Genomic DNA, 17,064 nt, shown 5'->3' on the forward strand with positions numbered 1-17,064 from the left:
GTGTGCCTGATGACTACCCCAGCTAGAAATACATCCAGTTGCAGCTTTTAACAACTGTGTTAAAGAGTTGGAACTGGAACTGGGTGAACTCCAGATCACTCGCGAGGATGGCAGGTTAATCAAGAGAACATGTGGTGAGGTAGTTACGCCCAGAGTGCAGAACACATGTAAATGGGTGACTCTCAGGAGAGGGAAAGGGGTTAAACAGCCATTTCCTCAACAAATGGTAGTTAGATTCTGTTGGGGAGGATGACATGTCAGTACCAATAACATAGGAGGGTTGATGAGGCCCTACAAAGTGGGGGGATATGTGCTAAGTTAAGTGACAGGACTTCCAGGGTTGTGATCTCAGGATTTCTACAAGTGCCATATATTAGTGAGGCCAGAAACAGGAAGATCATACATGGCTAAGGGGTTGGTGCAGGACGGAGGGTTTTAGATTTTTGGATCATTGGGCTCCCTTCCAGACAAGGTGGAACTTGAACAGAAGGGATTGTTTACAACTGAACTGGAGGGAGAGTCTAGTATCCTAGTGGGAATGTTTGTTACTGCTGCACTGTTGCGGGGGGTGGGGGGATGTGTGGTTAAACTGGAGCTACAAGGGGATCGGAATCAGAATGTCAAAACAGATAGTGAAGTGATTGTGGAGAAAGATGTTGTTAAACCTACACATGAAGTCAGTTTTCAAGAGAAATTGAGGCCCTTGTTAAAAAACTAAAAGGAGTGCATAGCAGGTATAGGCAGGCAGGACAAATGAGGTGCCCGATTATAAGAAATGGAAGAGAACACTAAAGAAATAAACCAGGAGGGTTAAAAGAAGGCATGAGCAGACAAGGTGAAAGTGCATCCTAAGTATTTCCACAGGTATGTCTAGAGCAAAAGGATTGTAAGAGTCAAGACTGGTCCTCAGTGATGCACCATCAATAACTCAGTCTGAGACATAAAGGCGAGATATCGGCTTTTATTGACTGGAAGGAACAAGCAGTGGTTGACCACCATACTACATCCTGGAGACTGAGAGGCCGAGCTCAGGCCTCGTTCGCCTTTATACAGGGGTCTGTGGGAGGAGCCACAGGAGCAGTCAGCAGGGGGCGTGTCCAGACAGGTATATGTAGTTCACCACACTCTGGAAATTCATAATGGTAATCTATGTGTGGAGCCAAAAGAGATGGGGGAGATCTTAAAAAGGTTTTTTTGCATCTGTATTTACTCAGGAGGAACACAATTTATAGAAGTGAGGCAAAGCAGCATCAAGGTCATGTACCGAATACAGATTACAGAGGAGGAGGTGTTTGCCGTCTTTGCTGTCTTAGGGTAGACTGTTCCTCAGACCCTGATAACATGCTCCCTTGGCCAGTGCAGGAATTGCAGGTCCTACCAGAGTTAAAGCTTCTTTAGCCACTGGTGAGGTACTGGAGCATGAGGATAGCTAATGTTATACCGTTATTTAAAAAAGGCTACAAGAAAAATCGGGAAATTATGGGTTGGTAAGCCTGACATCAGTAATGGGAAAGTTATTAGAAGGTATTCCAAGGATGGGATGTGTAAGTATTTGGATAGACAGAGACTAATTAGGACTAGTCAACGTGCTTCTGCACATAGTAAATCACAAACACGAGAAAATCTGCAGATGGTAGAAATCCGAGCATCACACACAAAATGCTGGAGGAACTCAGCAGACCTGGCAGTGTCGTGGTTTCTTGTGCCCCACAAATGACCAGGGGACGCAGAAGATTCTTCAAGAAGGGTTAAACTTTAATTTGCAAATCAAAGCCGAGACAGTCGGTGAGCTAGTCGCTGATTGCCCACCGATCCTTGGACATAGCATTTTTTTATAGTAATCTCCTGGTTTAGTTGCATTAGCATATCCAATCGGTCTATAGTTGTGTACCACAGGTACATCCGCCACTATTGTTTCTACCCATTGACTTAATCATGTTCTAATCTACATCTCTTAGCTACATCTCATTAACACACCATTGTCTTCTACATTCTTAAGATTTCATTCTCCTACTAAATTGGGTACATGCATAGCAAATAGCAAGTTTCAAAGCTGACTACATAGTTTTGGTTACACAGCAAACAATCTCAACTTTTATACTCCAATATATCCCCCATTTGAGACTCAGAGGGTCTCACACAGAGAAAAGGCTAAAAGTCTGCGCACAAAAGCCCCAATAAACTCAAGCACTTATTCCCAAATCTCGGGTTAAACTATAATTTTCTGCACCAAGACCTCAAAGTATTCTCTCCCTGTTACCCTGGGCCGCTGAGCCAAAAACCTGTCCCTTTGTACCTGAGACAGGGAAAAAGACTCAGAAGCCCTTACAATCTACTCCCACACTGTCGTTTTGCTCTTGCTCATCCTGCAGGTGTTGTAGGCTGTAACGATACATTTTTGGTGTTTCTTTCTCCACTAAACTTGCTTCAGTAATTGCCACGAGCATCGGAAATTGTTTGGTTGCAGCACGGACTACAAGAGATTTGAGACAAGGAAGAAAACAGCACAGCAGAAGCGCACAGCTCAATAATACAATACTGACAGTTATTGCCATTTTAGTCAGCCATGCTCCCCATCCTCCGAGTCTACTTTCCAACCAATCAAAGAACTGATGTTCAAATCTTGCATTCTGTTTGACCTCCGTCCGCAGATTCTTTAATTTATTCATTGCTCTGGTGAAAGACCCTTCTGGGCTACTATTGTTCAGTATGAAAGTGCAGCATTGTTCTCCAAACATTACACACACACCCTCTTTTTCTGCCAAAAGCCAATCCAGTACCTGTCTGTTTTGCCACGCCATCCTGCTAGTTGCATCCAGCTGTTGCACTAAGGCCTCCAGTGCATCATCAGTGTAGTTGATGAACCTCTGTTGATTGTAGTATATATAATTTATCCATTCAACATTTTTACTTATCCCTATCACAGGAATGAGAGCTTCCCAGCCTGCAGCAATCTCATGCGGTGTCAGGCATGTGATTCGATTAGTTTGCATGCGGTAACTCATCAATGCTAACGGTAAAGCATCGACCCAACTAAGTTTAGTGTCTGTACAAATTTTGTTTAGTTTGGCTTTCAGGGTTCCATTCATTTTCTCTACTATGCCCTGCGACTGAGGGTGGTATACACATCCAAATCTTTGCTTTATCCTCAGCGTCTGTAGTACCAGTTTGACCGCTTTCTGGATAAAAGCTGAACCATTGTCTGAGCTAACTTCTGTAGGTATTCCAAACCTTGGGATCACTTCATTTGTCAGAAATTTTACCACTGTCTTTGCCCCTTGATCTCTTGAAGGTACCGCCTCCACCCATCTGCTAAATCGATCAATTACTACCAGCATGTATCTTTTCCCTCTCACTGTCTTTATCATGTCTACGTAATCGATCACTAGATGTTTAAATGGTCCTTCAGGTACAGGAATGTGACCTATTGGGGTTATAATTCCCTTCTGAATATTATTCTGTGTACATACTTTGCACTGTGACAAGACAAAGTCCACTGAAGCCTGTAAATAAGGTGACCAAAAACCATCCTTCTTTATTTTCTTTATCACTTCCCCCCTCGCACAACAAACCGTCTTCCGTGCTCCACAAACCTTCCGGGTTCTGCTTGGCCCCCCTTTTTCTCCACATTGTCTGTTCTGCCAAAGTCGCCTTACCTTGTATTTCAATCAGGTCCTCTACCTCAGGTTCTGGAGTTAGGCTTACCTGGGGGGCAATGACAGCTGACGTACACCCAGATGCTTTTCTGGCTGCCTCGTCCGCAGCTTGATTTCCCTTTGTTATTACACCCTTTCCCTTTTTATTTGCCTGGCATTTTACTATAGCCAATGCTTTAGGTTTCATTATGGCCTTTATTAAGTCTAGAATTTGCTGACAATGTTGTATGGGATCTCCGCTACTTTTTTTAAAACCTCTCTGTTTCCACACTGCCCTGAACAAATGGCATACTCCATGAGCATATGCCGAATCAGTATAGATGTCTACTTTCTCACCTTCATTTCACATGCAGCTAGTTGGGCGGAACACGGTTGGGGACAGGACACCATCCTAATAATCTTATAGCTCGACTGATCCTGCTGCACTACTGAGAACCCTGCATGATTTCCATCATAATCCCTATCACAAGAGCCATCTACGAACAGAACCTTTTTATCTGCATCCTCCGGTGGTTCTGACCGTAAATCTGCTCTCAATTTGGCAAATGCCATCGTCTTCCCTACACAATCATGGGGTTCTCCTTCATAGCCCAAAGGGACAAAATCAGCTATATTACTGGTAGTGCATCTCTGTATAGTTATGTCTGGAAATGTCACCAGCATCTGATACGCTGCTATCCTGGCTGGCGTCAGCACAAATTTCCCTCTTTCCAGCAATTCTGCTACTTTGTGGTGTGTGTCCAGAGTCACAGGATAGCCCAGGGTTACAGATGATGCCTTTTCATATGCATAGTACAGCGCCGCCAGTCCCTGATAACAGGGTGGATACCCCTGAGCCACCTCATCTAGTCTCGTACTGTAGTATGCTATCGGCTGCTTTGCTTTTCCTGTGCCTATCTCTTGTGTTAGAACCGCTGTGACATAACCCTCCTGTCGGTTGGATACATACAAATGAAAAACCTTCTCGTAGTCAGGCAAAGCTAATGCTGGTGCTGACTGCAATTCCTGCTTAATAGTATTGAAAGCTATCTCCACCTCTCCATTCTACTGTAGGCCGTTCTTCAAATTTGTATGTCCTGCTTCTTTCATTATCTTTCTCAAAGGTGCCACAATCTCAGCATATTCTCATATCCAATCTGAGCTGTACCCTGCCATTCCCAAAAACGTCATCATCTGCCCTACAGTCTGGGGTTTTGGGGCCTTAGTTATTGCCTCAATCTGATCTGGTGCTCTCGCCTTCACTCCCTTGGATATTACCCTGCCTAGGTACTCCACTTGCTGCGTACAAAATTGCAGTTTCTTTTTGGATACTTTATGTCCTCCGTGCGCCAGCTTCTCCAACAGAGTTATAGTGTCTTGCTCACGCTGTTCCACGCTGTGGGAGCAAATCAACAGGTCATCCACATACTGTAACAAAGTACTTTCCAATGGCATACCCTCTAGGTCTGCCTTCAACACCTGATTAAAAACATGTGGTGAATGTTTAAATCCTTGCGGCATTCTGGTATAAGTATACTGAGCACCTCTGTAAGTAAATGCAAACAGATACTGACACTGGTCGGCTAGAGGAATGCTGAAGAAAGCCGAACACAAATCAATCACTGAAAAGTAACTTGCTTCTGGTGGAACATTAGTCAAAAGCGTGTGTGGGTTGGGGACTGCCACTGGCCAGTCCTCTACCACATCATTTACCGCTTGCAAATCATGCACCAATCTCCACCTAGATTTATCTGCTTGTAAGACCGGCAGCAACGAGGTATTGCATGGACTGTTTGTTCTTTTAAGCACTCCTATTTCAAGCAACCCCTGCACTGTGAATGCTATTCCCTCTTCTGCTTCTGGTCTTAGAGGGTATTGTGGTCTCCTGGGCGGAATTGCTCCCATTTTCAGCCTTATTTCCACCGGACTAGCTGTTTTTATTTTCCCTACGTCTGTGTCATGCTGTGACCACAGAATAGACGGCAACTCATTTAAACTTTTATCTTTCTGCTGGCCTCTTTCCTTTCCCAGCAAGGGCAGGTGTGGTTGGGGAGTTATTTCGACCTCTCTCACTGTCCCTATCATATCTACACTTACCATTATTTTAATGCAATTGTTGTCTTCTGATATCCACACCTCTGGCGTGATTTTCCTCCACACTGTTACGGTTTCAGCACTCTTAACTAAGGGTCCTAAGTCTTTAGACTGATATCCCTTGTTACCAACAACATTACGTGTGGCGCAGCCTCCGGTATCCTGTACCATTTTTCTAAAAAGGTGTTCCACTTAACCTGTAAAGCTGCCCCTTACTTTCCAATTATCACAGCCTCCTCTTCCAGGTGCTGTTGGGTACATGCCTCCAGGTGCCATCTCTCCTCTAACTCCCTGTTCTGAGTCTCGTCAAAAATCACTGTCCAATCTAGCTCAGATTTGGGCATTACAGCCCTGGGTAATATAGCCTGCACGCCCTTTTTCCATTTTTCCCAGGTTTCCTGAATCTGATCTGCGATTTCTCCTATCCAAAAGACATTAGCCTTTTTGTCTTCTCGCACTATCAATTGAGCCCCTGCTCTTCCCACACTCAGCCCATTTCCGGTGCATTCTAATTTTAATTCCAATTTCAATAAGGCATCTCTGCCTAACAAATTAATCGGAGTTTCTTTAAATGCTAGCACCGGCAAAACAATTCCTTTATTTCCCATTCTCAACTGCACTGGAGCCGTGTACTGTGTCAACTGTGTTTTCCCCGAGAACCCTACCGTCTTCATAAACTTTCCTGAAATGGGAAGGTGAAGGGCATACTGTGGCTGTACACAAGTGTACGTGGCTCCAGTATCTATCATCATTGGTGTCAGTTGCCCTTCTAACATAACCTAAACAATGGGTTCCTCGTCTGCCTCCCTTGTTATCATTGGGTAATGTCCCTTCCACTCGAGTTCTCGGGGAACCCCTAATACCTCACATAGGGGTTCACAGGTCCACTTGGGCCTGTGGGGGCTGGTCCTTGGCTAAACTTTAGTTCCCTTCTTATCGGTTCCTGCTGGTGTGTGACAGGCCATGGTGAAAACGGACAATCTCTTCTCATGTGACCTGGCTGATTACATCCCCAGCACAATCTCTCTACCTCTCTTTCCCCCTGTTTCCTCTTTGGTCCCCTCTGCCCATAGCTCCTCTGTCCCCCTCCTTGGGACTTCCAGTCCTGTCTCGGCTGTTTGAATTTAGTCTGTTCCTGATAGGGCATTTGTGAGAATGCTTCTCCGAAGTCATTGATTATTGGCATGGGGTTTTCCGGCCCTTGTCTTACAGTCTGATCGGTTCCTCCATATAGCAGTGCTTTGTCCAGTTCAATGGCTGTACTCGGACCGGTGGTTGCTGGCAGCATCTTTTTGCTTTTCTCTTTTTCCTTCTTTTTGAGTTCTTCAAGCTGCATTTGTATTAACTTTCTTTGCACCTCTTCCTGCTGCTCAGCCAACCTTCTTTTGTCTTTCTGGTATTTCTCAATCGCATGGACTACGTGGTCTCTAAATGCTTGTGGGGTCATTGACGTCAGCCCAACCACTTCCTCCAGTTTGGATTTTACTTGCGAAGGCATTGCATCCAAAATGCTATGTCGGAACAATGTGTTGATAAATAAGCTATTTTCCACCTCCTGCTCAGTCTCCAGCCTCCACCTTTTCAACTGGTTTTCTACGTAGGCTGCTGGGTATTCAGTGTCTCCCAGTAGTTCCCCCTTTAAGGCTTGGGGTCCACTTTGGGTGGGTAAAGCTTCCTGAGGGCCTGCCATACCCTCTTCCTCACTCTGTCAAACCCGTCTCCATCAGTTCTCGGGTCGTTCGAGTTTAATATGCCAGCCATTTCCATTAGTTTGTTAAATTGGGAGGTTCCCATCAACCTTATCAATAGTGCCTTCAAATCTCCCATAGCCAATAATCGTCCCACCGTTTCTTCTTCAAAGGCTCTAATCCATTTCCCTGCCCCTTCATGTAGATTGGGCAGAGTGTTTTTCTAGATCCTGGTATCCCCAAGGGATATACTGCACTTGTCCTGATACTTTAACTAACAATGGCATCATTCTTCCTCCTTCTTCCCACCTGCCCTAGCTCTCCTCCTCACCTGACTCCCCATCTGTCTCAGGGTATGACTTTACTGCCTCCGACACAAATGACACCAGGGTCCTCTTCTTCCCTCGGTCTCCCTGTGGAGTCCTTCCTTTCTGTCATGATTCAATACTTGGTTGGCCCCTGGAGTATTTTTTGCATCTCCTCTGGCAATCCCCTCTCAGTAACTTATCTGGCTCTCTCTCTACTTCCGCATGTTGCTCCCCGACCACCTCCTTCTGCTTTTCTAGGCTTCTGCCTCTTACCTCTTCCCCACAAATTCTCGCATCCTCTCTCTCTCCACTTAACTCTTGCTCCTCCAATGAGTCACCTTCTCTTTCTTCCTGTCCGTGTCTGTACACCTGTGGCAGGGACTCCTCATGATCCTTACTCGTGCTTGATTCCCTTCTCTCTTGTGTTTCTCTAAGACTCTCATCTATCTTTTTTCCACTTCTCCTTGAATGCCTCATCTCTTCCTGCCCTGATGGGCCACTTTCTTTTCTAGTCTGTTTATTTCTATGGTATAACCAATACTCCTCATACTCCTTTTCATCTCTCAAGTATTTCATCCTTTCAATCTCTTCTTCCATTTCTCTTTGCCTGTTCCACCTTTATCCTTTCTGCCTGTATCTCCTTCCATATCGCTGCTTTTTCCTTCTCACATTGTCTTCTTTCCTCCTCATTATCCCAAACTTGTACTTCTCCCTGCATGTTTACTGTTCCCGTCAGCAGGGGGCACTGCTTAGGGGTTCCTTCCTCATTATAGGGAGGGGGCTTTTCTGTTTCTTTCGCATCTGGGTACAGAGCTGAAGCCAGCTTCTCACTGTACCTTCCTCTCTCTCTAACAGGCTGTTTCTCCAGCACCCTAGTGTCTTCCTCGCTTGTAATCGATGTTCTACCTGTCCTCCTCAGCCTTTCTCCCTCCATTCTGAAGAGTTTTAGCACTTCCATTTCTTGTTCTCTTTTTTGCCCTCTTTTCTTAGATTTATCTTTTGGTTTGTAATTTTTAATTAGTTCCTCCATTTCTTCGCACAATCTTACATCAAACGTTCGTTCTCTTGGCCACTTTGTGACCAGGTTTTTGGTTCTCTTTCCCCATTTTTCTGAAGTTTTTGTGATCTCATATTTATTTACCGGGATTTTTTTTTCAGAATCTCTACTGCTGTTCCTTTACCTGTCATGTTGTTCTCTCTTTTTAAGGTATTTCAGAGATTCACAGTTCGTTTACTGGATAATATTATTTACTCTAATTCTATGCCTAGTCTGTCGTCTATCTACCAGCTATATATTGGGCTGTCCTTGTATCTTATTCTGTTCTGCCCGTACAGACCTCTATTCAGAGCGGTATCCTCAGAACTTGCTCTTTGCCCTCGTCTATTCAGACCCTTATCTCTTAAGGCGGTATCCACCAGGATTTTCTCTATTTTCCCTTTCCCTGCCCGTTCAGACCTTCATTTTATATGAAGCGGTATCCACAGAGATCTACCAACACCACGTGGAATTTTTCTTAACTTAACTTCTTATTAACTTATTTGTACTTACTGTCACTGCAGTGTTCTTGATCAATCCTCTGAGCCTGCTGTTAAGCCCCAATTCTGCCAGATTCTTTGGACCGGAGAGACGCTTCGGCAGTGGTTCCACACTTCTGAGACTCCAAGACTTCCCCAAAACCAACAGAATTCTTAGTCCAAATTGTCGCAAAAAGCGCTTACCTTTTGTTTGGGTGCACCCTTTATTCTGTTAGCATTGTGGGGGTCCCTAGAGGACTGGGAAGCATCCCCAATCTGCCGTTCCCTTTCCGCGGGTCTCTTTCCGGTCCTGCCGCGGTCGCCAATTTTGTCGTGGTTTCTCGTGCCCCACAAACAAACAGGAGACACAGAAGATTCTTCAAGAAGGGTTAAACTTTAATTTGCAAATCAAAGCTGAGACAGTCAGTGAGCTAGTTGCTGATTGACCACCTATCCATGGACATAGCATTTTTTATAGCAGTCTCCTGGTTTAGTTGTATTAGCATATCCAATCAGTCCATAGTTGCGTATCACACATACATCCACCACTATTGTTTCTACCCATTGACTTAATCATGTTCTAATCTACATTTCTTAGCTACCTCTCATTAACACACCATTGTCTTCTACATTCTTAAGATTTCATTCTCCTCCTAAATTGGGTACATGCATAGCAAATAGCAAGTTTCAAAGCTGACTACATAGTTTTGGTTACACAGGAAACAATCTCAACTTTTATACTCCAATAGCGGCATCTATGGAACTGAGTAAATTGTCAATGTTTTGGGCTGAGGACTGGAAAGGAAGTGGGAAGGAGACAGAATAAGAAGGTGGGAGGAAGAAGTACAAGGTAGCATGTGACAGGTGAAACTGGGAGAGGGGGACAGGTGAAGTAAAGAGCTGGTAAGTTGATTGTTGAAAGAGATAAAGGGCTGGAGAAGGGGGCATTTGATAGGAGAGGGCAGAAGGCCTTGGAAGAAATGGAAGGGGGAGGAGCACCAGAGGAAAGTTACGAGCAGGTAAGAAGAAAAGGAGGGGGAGGGAACTAAGAATGAGGAATAGTGAAAGAGTAGTGAAAGAGACGATGCAGTGGGGGGCTTAAGGGGTTGGTGGCAATTACCAGAAGCTCAAGGTATCGACGTTCATGCCATCAGGTTGGAGAATACTCAGACGGAATATTGGATGCTGCTCCTCCAACTTGATTGAGGACTCATCCTGGCAGTAGAGGAGACCTTGGATTAACATGTCAGAATGGGAATGGGAGGTAGATAGATAGATAGATAGATAGATAGATAGATAGATAGATAGATAGATAGATAGATAGATACTTTATTCATCCCCAAGGGGAAATTCAACATTTTTCCAGTGTCCCATACACTTATTGTAGCAAAACTAATTACATACAGTATTTAACTCAGTATAAATATGATATGCATCTAAAATCACCCTCCCAAAAAGCATTAATAAATAGCTTTTATAAAGTTCTTAAATAGTTTACTAAAGTGCATTGAGTGGTAACTTAAGCTCAGTCCCAACCCCGGCACTTTAACATGTCTTGCCCCTGGTGGTTGAATTGTAGAGCCGAATGGCGTTGGGGAGTAATGATCTCTTCATCCTGTTCGAGGAGCATTGCATTGACAGCAACCTGCTGCTGAAGCTGCTTCTCTGTCTCTGGATGGTGTTGTGCAGAGGATGTTCAGGGTTTTCCATGATTGACCGTAGCCTACTCAGCGCCCTCCGCTCTGCCACCGATGTCATACTCTCCAGTTCTGTGCCCACGACAGCCACCGGGAGATCCAGCTTTTGTTGGTGGATGGAGCTGAGGTGCTTGGTGAAGCGGTCTCCTAATCTACGTCAGACCGTACCACTATACAGGAGACCACACCGAGAACACCAGATATAGTAAATGCCCCTAACAGACTCACAGGTGAAATGTCACCTCACCTGGAAAGACTGTTCAAGGCCCTGAATGTTAGTGAGGGAGGAGGTGTAGGGGCTGGTGTGGCATTTGTTATGAGCCAAGAGTAAGATCAGTGGGGAGTGATGGATGGACAAGGGAGTCATGTGGTTAATGACCCCTGTGGGAAGTGGAAAGTTGGGGGAGGGTGTGGCAGGGATATGTGCTGATGATGTGATCCTTTTGGAGATGGTGGAAGAAAGGACAGCTCAGTTGTTCTGTAATGAAAAGCCTGAGAACAGATGCGGTGGAGACAGAGGAACTGAGGAAAGGGAATGGCATTTTTACCTAACAGGGTGGGAAGAGGCATTGCCCACATAGCTGTGAGTGTCAGTTGGTTTATAAAAGAGATCATTAGATAGACTGTCTGCAGAAATGGAGACAAAGAGATCAAGAGAGAGGAGAGAAGTGTCAGAATTGTACTAAATGAAGTAAGTTGGAGGCAAAGTTGATGGAATTGATGAGCTCAGCATGGGTGCAGGAAGCAGCACCAACGCAATCATCACTGTAGCGTAGGAAGAGTTGGGGAGTGATGACAGTGTAAGCTTGGAAAACTGGCTGTTCCACGTGGCGAGCAAAAAGTCAGGCATGGCTGGGACACATGTGAGCATACCTTGGGTTCGATGGAAGTGGGAGGAGCCAAAAGAGAAATTGTTGAGAGTGCAGACCAGTTCTGCCAGACAGAGGAGTGTGGTGGTGGAGGGGTACTGGTTGGGACTGTTGTCCAGAAGGAAGTGAAGAGTTTTAAGGCACTCCTGTTGAGGGAATAGCAGTGTAGAGGGTTTAGGCATTCATACTGAAAATGAGTCAATAGTAACTTGAGTCTAACCAATCTTACAAATATTTTCAAGGAAGTTACTAGGAAACTTGATGAAGGTAAGGTGGTGGACGTTATCTACATGGACTTTTGCAAGGCGTTTGCAAGGATTCTTATGGGATTCAAGTCAAGAATGTTCAGTCTTTTCGCATACAATATGAGGTAGTAAATTCAATTAGACTTTGGTTTTGTGGAAGAAGCCAGAGAGTGGTAGTGGATGGTTGCCTCCCTGACTGGAGGCCTGGACTAGTGGAGGAATTAGAGCTGGGTCCGTTGGTGTTTGTCATCTATATCAACGATCTGGATGACAATGTGGCAAACTGGATTGGCAAGTTTGCAAATGACACCAAGATTTGGGGCATAGTCTACATCAAGGAAGAACATCCAAGCTTGCAGCAGGATATGGACCACTGGAAAAATGGGTGAAAAATGGCAGATGGTGCTGCACTTTGGGAGGATCAACCAGGGTAGGTTTTACATGGTGAGCAGTAGGGCACCGAGGAGTGTGGTAGAACAGAGGCATGTGGGAATACGTATCTATAATTTCTTGAAAGTGGCGTGACAGGTAGATAGGGTCAGAAAGAAAGCTTTTGGCACATTGGCTTTCATACAACAAAGTACTGAGTACAGGAGTTGGGATGTTATGTTGAAGTTGCGTAAGACATTGGGGAGGCCTAATTTGGAGTATTGTGTGCAGTTTTTGTCACCTACCTACAGGAAAGATGCAAGTTTAAAAGAGCACAGAGAAAATTTACAAAGATGTTGCCAGGAATTGAGAACATGAGTTATAGGGAAAGGTTGAATAGGTTAGGAATTTACTCCTTAGAACATATACTGTAAGACTGTAGAACAGAGGGGGGTTCTACATGCTAAAAGAGGAGATTTGATGTAGGCATACAAAATTATGAGGGGTATAAATGGAAGCAGGCTTTTTCCACTGAGGTTGGGTTAGACTAGAACTAGAGGCCATGGTCTAAGGGTGAAAAGCAACATGTTTAAGGGGAACATGAGGAGGAACTACTTCACAGAGGGTGGTAAGAGTGTGGAATGAGCTCCCTGTGTAAGTGGTGAATGTGTAGTCAATTTCAGCAAAATTTGGATAGGTACATGGATGGGAGGGGAATGGAGGGCAATGGTCTGGGTGCAGGTCGATGGGACTAGGCAGGATAATAGTTCAACATGGACTAGAAGGGTCAAAGCACCAGTTTCTGTGCTATAGTGTTCCATGACCATCTATGACTCTATTCCAGTCCTGGTGTCAATAGCCCTGTGTGAGGAACTTCCTCACCTTCTCTGAGATTGCCTTTTACTAATAAGTCTCTGTTTTTGTGTCTTACTTCCACTTTCTAATTAAAATTCATTTTGTGGACATAATTTATACGTCCTTCATTCTTTTGAATGCTCTATTCAATGTTCTCTGTGGATCAGTAAGTTTCCATCAATGCTATTGAGCATTGCATCCCGTCGTATCTAAACTAGATTTAAACGTTTCTAAACTAGATTCTCCCACACCAGCTATTCTTCTACTTCAACAGCCTGCTATCTGATTATTGCTTCTATGAAGCACCTTCTGATAATTCCCTATATTAAAACTATTCTTTAAATACAAGTGTTTGCTGTTGAGTGCAATTGCCCAATTACTTTGCCCTGCAGACCAGCCTTGGACACACGAGCCCAATTGACCTTGATGAATAGTGACTGACAACCAGAGGAAGTTTTTCCGAATAATGAGAAGTGCAGCAGGAAACAAAACCATAAAATTGTAAGGCAGACAGGAAGGACAGAAGGACAGAAGTCACTGGTGACACCTGTCAGATGTGAAGGAAGGAACTACCAAAGAGTATCAAATAAAACTGAATGACATTTTATTTATTAGTAATGTGGCCAGCAACTAACGAGCTCCTGGATTGGTTGTATTGATGACTGGCTTCGTGGCTGTGGACTTACTTTTGTGAACTTCAGTTCTGAATGTTACTTGCTTACTTTAATTGTTTGCATGATCTGTTTGACAGCTTTCTCTTTTGATTGGTTCTATTGGGTTTCTTTATTTTCAGGCTGCCTGTAGGGATACAAACCTTAAGGTTGTATATAGTATAGATTCTTCATTAACAAATGCACTTTGAACTTTGACTGAGAAAGCGAAGGCACAGCCCTTCAACCCATTAACAGGGGAAAACCACAGAGGCAGAGAAGGAGAAATTGTTAATAGTTTGAAGAATGGAAAGACAGAAAGGCTGAAGACAGTGAGAGAGAGAGAGAGAGAGACTGTAGGGAAAGGAAGCAAGTTGTCTGTGTCAGTGTGTTGCAATCAGATTTATTATATGAACATAAGACCATAAGATATAGGAGCAGAATTAGTCTGCTCCACCACTTCAGTGTGGCTGATCCATTTTCCCTCTCAGCCCCAGTCTCCTGCCTTCTCCCTGTATCCCTTCACACACTGACGAATCAAGACAATTGCCATTTCTTTGCTCATTCTCTTAATCTCTCTAAGCCCTTCAGTAGCCTCTCTTCTTCCTCAAAACTATCTGCCCCTCCATCTAGCTTCATATCATCTACACACTTTGCAACAAAGCCATCTATTCCATCACCCAAATTGTTGACATATAACGTAAGGAGAATTGGTCCCAACACAGATCCCTGTGGAACACCACTAGTCACTGGCAGCCAACTAGAAAAGGCTCCCTTTATTCACACAGGATATGATCCTGTACTGGGCTCAACCACAAGCTCCTCTAAAAAGCCATCTCATATGCATTCTAGAAATTCTCCATCTTGGGATCCAACACCAACCTGATTTTCCCAATCTATCTGCATATTGAAATCCCCCATGACTATTGTAACATTGCTCTTTTATAATGCACTTTCTAATCCCTATTGTAATTGCAGGCCACATCCTTACTACTTCTGGGGGCTTTGCATACAACTCCCTTCAGGGTTTTTTTTACCTTTGCAGTTCATTAGCTCTACCCACAAAGAATCACACCTTCCAACCCTATGTTACTTCCTTCTAGTGATTTGATTTCAATTTTTTTTAACCAACAGAGCAGCACCACCCCCCCAACCCACCTCCCTGTCATTTTGATACAATGTGTATCCTGGATTTTAAGCTCTTTCAGCCACTATTCAGTGATATCCACAACATCATACATGCCAATCTGTAACTGTGCTATGAGTTCTTCTAACTTATTCTGTGCACGTTCAAATACAACACCTTCAAGTCCTGTAGTTGCCTTTTCGATTTTGTCCGCCTTTTACGTTGCAACTCATCCTATTGACTGTAGTTTTGCCCCATCTTCAGCCTCTCCTTGCCAGCAGTCTCACTACACACTGCTCTGTTTGTAAACCAACTACCTCATCCTCAGCACTGTCATTCCGATTCCCACCCCCCTGCCAAATTAGTTTAAACCCTCCCAAACAGCTCCAGCAAACCTGCCCGAAGGGACATTGGTCACCCCTGGTTCAGGTTATCGTTGACATATGACTACAATTTGCAACAGTGTAGCCAACACAATTTAAAAGTAATTAGTGCAAAAAAAGAGAGAAAAATTAATAATGAGATAGTGTTTATAAAGGATTCAGAAGTCTGATGATGGAGGGGAGGAAACATTTCCTAAAGTGTGGGCCTTAGGGCTCCTGTACTTCCTCCCTTAATGGTAGAAACCAGAAAACGTCAAGTCCCAGATGGCAAGAGCCCTTAATAATCGAGGCCACCATCTTTGGGCTCATCTCTTAAGATCCCTTTGAAGTTATGACGAGTTCTGCTCGTGGAGCTAGCTGAAGGTACAACACTCTGCAGCCTCTTTCCATGCAGTGTGCTGAAGGCTCCGAAGCAAACCAGTCAGAGTGATTTCCAGCATATATTTATAGAAATTTGTCAGAGTCTTTGGTGACAGGCCAACTCTCTTCAGATTCCTAACGATAGTTCCTTTCTCGTGGTTGTATTAATCTGTTGGAACCGAGGAATGTGAAACTTCTCACCTTTTCCACCGCCGACTCCTCCTGTGGGTTATCCTGACATCTGCTTCCTGGTCCACAATAACTCCTTGTTCTTGCCCATGATGAATGCAAAGTTGTTGATGCGACACCACACGGCAAGCTGATCTCTCTTCCTCCTGTAAGCCTTCTTTTTGCCACTGAGATTCTACCAACAGTGAAGTTATCCACAAATTTATAAATGGCATTTGAGCTGTGCTTAGATGGCTGAGGGTCTGTATTGGAAGGACTGAGTGAGAGACAAGCAATGTGTGGAGAGTGAAAGGTCTTGAAACACGGAGAGATAAGATACAGAAAGATAGGTAAACACAAAGTATACTGCAGATGCTGTGGTCAAATCAACACATACAAACAAGCTGGATGAACTCAGCAGGTCGGGCAGCATCCGTTGAAACAAGCAGTTGACGTGAAAAATGCTATTCCCTATTCCCAGTTCCTCCATCTCCGCCGCATCAGTTCCCAGGGCATCCCAAATGTCTTCTTTCTTTAAGAATCATGGTTTCCCTTCTGCCATCATCAACGATGCCCTTACCTGCATCTCGTCCATTTCCTGCACTTCAGCCCTCACCCCATCCTCCCGTCACCACAACAGGGACCGTGTTCCCCTTGTCCTCACCTACCACCCCACCAGCCTCCAGATCCAGCATATTATCCTCTGCAACTTTCGCCACCTTCAACAGGACCCCTCCACTAGGGACATCTTTCCCTCTCTACCCCTCTCTGCTTTTCGCAGGGATCGTTCACTCTGTGACTGCCTGGTCCACACGTCCCTTCCCACAGATCTCCCACCTAGTACTTATCCCACAGATCTCCCACCTAGTACTTATCCCTGCAAGCGCAAGTGCTACACCTGTCCCTACACCTCCTCTCTTACCACCATTCAGGGCCCCAAACAGTCCTTCCAGGTGAGGCAACAATTCACTTGAGAGTCTGTTGGGGTCATCTATTGAATCCGCTGCTCCCAGTGCGGCCTCCTCTACATCGGCGAGACCCGATGCAGAGTGGGGGACTGCTTCGTCGAGCACCTCTGCTCCATCCACAACAACAGACAGGA

The sequence above is a fragment of the Hypanus sabinus genome, chromosome 26 (assembly GCF_030144855.1).
Source record: "Hypanus sabinus isolate sHypSab1 chromosome 26, sHypSab1.hap1, whole genome shotgun sequence".
NCBI lineage: Eukaryota > Metazoa > Chordata > Chondrichthyes > Myliobatiformes > Dasyatidae > Hypanus > Hypanus sabinus.